This window comes from Triticum dicoccoides, chromosome 7A (genome assembly GCF_002162155.2).
Source record: "Triticum dicoccoides isolate Atlit2015 ecotype Zavitan chromosome 7A, WEW_v2.0, whole genome shotgun sequence".
Classification (NCBI taxonomy): domain Eukaryota; kingdom Viridiplantae; phylum Streptophyta; class Magnoliopsida; order Poales; family Poaceae; genus Triticum; species Triticum dicoccoides.
In genome coordinates this window covers 609,532,504-609,537,322 of record NC_041392.1, presented here as the reverse complement: position 1 = coordinate 609,537,322, position 4,819 = coordinate 609,532,504, and positions in this window count along the sequence as shown.

Below are 4,819 nucleotides of genomic sequence, written 5' to 3'. Positions count from 1 at the left end.
CTCCGGAGAGCTCCGAAGCTGGGTAAACTGCTCGTGTGTTTCGCCTCGATCTGCTCTTCGTGTGATCTCCGCTCCCCGCCGAACCAAAAGGGGCCCGGTCCGCCGGCCCCATAGGTGTTCGTGGATCAGTTTCCCCGACACAATCTTTGTTCCAAAACCTTAGATTGGTACGTGTGGGTTGCTAGTAGTGTTGATTACTTCTTGTAGTTGATGCTAGTTGGTTTACTTGGTGGAAGATCATATGTTCAGATCCTTTATGCATATTAATACCCCTCTGATTATGAACATGAATATGCTTTGTGAGTAGTTACACTACAAAAAAATACACTTCCGTGATGATACGTGTTTGTCACAGTAGGTCACGTTTTCTTTCATGCATGTACATCCATGACAATTTTATGACAGAATCAAGATAGTCATACCTGTGCTGTCGTAGAAGTGTTCCATGACATTACCAAAATTATCATCACGGAAGTGTCCACTTCCATGATGATAAATCATGCGTCACAGAAGTGCTTTCGTCAAGGGTGACCAACACATGGCATCCACCATAACGGAACACCGTTAAGCTATCGGGTCCGGTTTTGGATCCGATAACCCGTTAACAGCCCCGACCAACGGGGTTTTTCCATGTGTAAAATCATCATTAGCTGGAGGGAACACGTGTCGGCTCGCCGTTGGGACAAATGTCATCCAGTCATTGGACCCAAAGCGCCTACAATACGTCGACATGTGGCACAGCCCAACAGAGGCCCATTCCTGTGAAAAGGTCGGCCCGTTTGACTTGGTCAAAATGTGGCGTGCCAGCCCACGGCAAGCCTGTTATAGCATGTTCTCATATAGCCCATTTACAGCCTGCTAACCTAGGGCCCGTTTACGGCCTATCTGAATTAGGCCCAATAGCGTCATCTGGGCCGTCCAATATAGTTCTAGCCCATTTTAACTTCCGGCCCATGTATGGCCCATGACGTCTTTTAACCCATATGAGGCCCTTAGTAACCCTCAGCCCATTAACGGCCCGTGGTAAAACTGGCCCGTAATGAATAGTGTATCACTTTGTACCCATTACGGCCCATTATTCCGTTGGGCCGTTTCTAGCCCATGTTATCTTTCGGCCTTCTCAGGGCCCATTTATTCTTGGTCACATTTCCAGCATTTGTTTACTTTTGGCCCGTTACTGTCATTTTTTGCTTGTGGGCCAAATTCAGCCCGTCGTTACAGTCGGCCCGTTTGTAGCCCATTAATACATTGGGCCGTTTTCATAGCATCATCAAATACGACCGATTAACGACGGCCCGTTATGGTCGGCCCATGAACGAATGATTTCAACTCTAGCCCATTTACGGCCATAATGTGGTATGTTATTGGCCCATGTTTGCCCAACCGATCATACGGCCCGTAGAAGGCCCATTGATGATACGACCCGTAGAAGGCCCATTGTGTCAATGGCCCGTATAAGGGCCATGGTTTCTACGCCCCGTAGAAGGCCCATTGTTTCTACGGTCCTTAGAAGGCCCATTGTTTCTACGGCCTGTACGAGGCCCATGTTAACTACAGTAAATATGTAGCCCATGGTTAATGTGGCCTAGTTTTAAAAAATAGGTTATTGCGGCCAGTAGCAAACCACGGAAAAAGAACTGCACTGACTACAAGAAAACAAATAAACAAGAAAATAAGGAAATAAACAGGCAAGCAACTTACGCTAGGCTATCACAGCTATTACACATATTACATCCACTTGGCATCAAAGTTTTCAATCACATGAACCTTTTTACTATGGCTATAAAATTGTTCCTACCAACAAAATTCACATCCACAGATTCTTTATTATTCTCAATCAAAGTGGAGAAAGGCATATCATTGGGATCAGAAGGAACACTCTTATTAGCAAACAATTTCATAAGTTCATCCATCTTTCCACTCAAAACATTAATCTCTTCAATCGCATGAACCTTTTTACTAGTGGATCTTTCAGTATTCCATTGAGAATAATTAACCATAATACTATCTAGGAGTTTTGTAGCTTCTCCTAAAGTGATTTCCATAAAAGTGCCTCCCGCGGCCGAACCTAAAAGCTTTCTAGAAGCAAAATTCAATCCGGCATAAAAAATTTGTATAATCATCCATAAATTCAAACCATGTGTACGGCAATTACGTATCATGAATTTCATCCTCTCCCAAGCTTGTGCAACATGTTCATGATCAAGTTGCTTAAAATTCATAATATCGTTTCTAAGAGAGATGATCTTAGCAGGAGGAAAATACTTAGAGATAAAAGCATCTTTGCACTTATTCCATGAATCAATACTATTTTTAGGCAAAGAAGAGAACCAAGTTTTAGCACGATCTCTAAGAGAAAACGAAAATAGCTTCAATTTAACAATATCATTATCCACATCTTTATTCTTTTGCTTATCACACAAATCAACAAAGTTGTTTAGATGGGTAGTGGCATCTTCACTAGGAAGGCCAGAAAATTGATCTTTCATGACAAGATTCAACAAAGCAGCATTAATTTCACAAGATTCAGCATCGATAATAGTAGCAATCAGAGTGCTAATAAAATCATTGTTTTTGGTATTGGAAAAGTCACATAATTTAGTATTATCTTGAGTAATTGTGACAAACAATCAATCCAACACACAATCACACAAGAAGCGAGCGAAAAGAGGTGAACGGAAAAAGGGGCGAATAAGATGGCAAAGGTGAGGTGGGGGAGAGGAAAACGAGAGGCAAATGGCAAATAATGTAATGCGAGGGAGAAGAGTTTTTGATGGGTACTTGGTATGTCTTGACTTGAGCGTAGATCTCCCGCGCAACATCGCTAGAAATCCTCCTTGCTACCTCTTGAGCATATGTTGGTTTTCCCTTGAAGAGGAAAGGGTGATGCAGCAAAGTAGCATAAGTATTTCCCTCAGTTTTTAAGAACCAAGGTATCAATCCAGTAGGAGATTACACGCAAGTCGCCTAGTACCTGGACAAACAATCAAGAACCTTGCAACCAACGCGATAAAGGGGTTGTCAATCCCTTCACGGCCACTTGCAAAAGTGAGATTTGATAAAGATAATAAGATAAATATTTTTGGTATTTTTGTTGAATAGATTGAAAAGTAAAGATTGCAAAATAAAATAAATAGTAAACTAGAATTGTAGATCGGAAACTTATATGATATAAAATAGACTCGGGGGCCATAGGTTTCACTAGTGGCTTCTCTCATGATAGCATGTATTACGATGGGTGAACAAATTACTGCCGAGCAATTGATAGAAAAGCGCATAGTTATGAGAATATCTAGGCAATGATTATGAACATAGGCATCACGTTCATGTTAAGTAGACCGAAACGATTATGCATCTACTAATATTACTCCACACATCGACCGCTATCCAGCATGCATCTAGAGTATTAAGTTCATAAGAACAGAGTAATGCTTTAGGCAAGATGACATGATGTAGAGGGATAAACTCAAGAAATATGATATAAACTCCATCCTTTTATCCTCAATGGCAACAATACAATACGTGCCTCGCTGCCCCTACTGTCACTGGGAAAGGACACCGCAAGATTGAACCCAAAGCTAAGCACTTCTCCCATTGCAAGAAAGGTCAATCTAGTAGGCCAAACTAAACCGATAATTCGAAGAGACTTGCAAAGTTACCAAATCATGCATATAAGAATTCAGAGAAGAACCAAATATTGTTCATAGATAAACTTGATCATAAATCCACAATTCATTGGATCACGGCAAACACACCACAAAAGAATATTACGTCAAATAGATCTCCAAGAACATTGAGGAGAACTTTGTATTGAGAACCAAAGAGAGAGAAGAAGCCATCTAGCTAATAACTATGGACCCGAACGTCCGTGGTAAACTAATCACACATCATCGGAGAGGCTATGGTGTTGATGTAGATGCCCTCCATTATCGATTCCCCCCTCCGGCAGATCACCGGAAAAGGTCCCCAGATGGGATCTCACGGGTACAGAAGGTTGCGGCGGTGGAAAAGTGGTTTCGTGGCTCTCTTGGATGTTTTTAGGGTATAAGAGTATATATAGGCGAAAGAAGTATGTCGGTGGAGCTACGAGGGGCCCACGAGGGTGGGGGCGCACCTACCCCCTAGGCGCGCCCTCCTGCCCCATGGCCGCCTTGTTGCGTCTCCGACTTCCACTCCAAGTCTCCTAGATTGCATTTGTTCCATGAAAGATCCTCGCGAAGGTTTTGTTCTATTTGATATTCTGTTTCTGTGAAACACTGAAATAGGAAAAATAATAGAAACTGGCACTAGGCCTCCTGTTAATAGGTTAGTCCCAAAAATAATATAATAGAGCATATTAAAGCCCATTAAACATACAAAAGAGATAATATAATAGCATGGAACAATAAAAAATTATAGATACATTGGGGACATATCAATAGTCGTAGAAGCAATAGTTGGCAAGACGACAACGATGTTACGATGGAGATCAAGGTGTCAAGCCGGTGACGATGGTGATCATGACGGTGCTTTGGATATGGAGATCAAAGTAACAAGATGATGATGGCCATATCATATCACTTATATTCATTGCATGCGATGTTTATCATTTATGCATATTATTTTTCTTAGTACGGTGGTAGCATTATAAGATGACCTCTCACTAAATTTCAAGGTATAAGTGTTCTCCCTGAGTATGCACCATCGCTACAGTTCGTCGTGCCGAGACACCACATGATGATTGGGTGTGATAAGCTCTATGTTCACATACAACGGGTGCAAGCCAGTTTTGCACAAGCAGAATACTCGGGTTAAACTTGACGAGCCTAGCATATGCAGA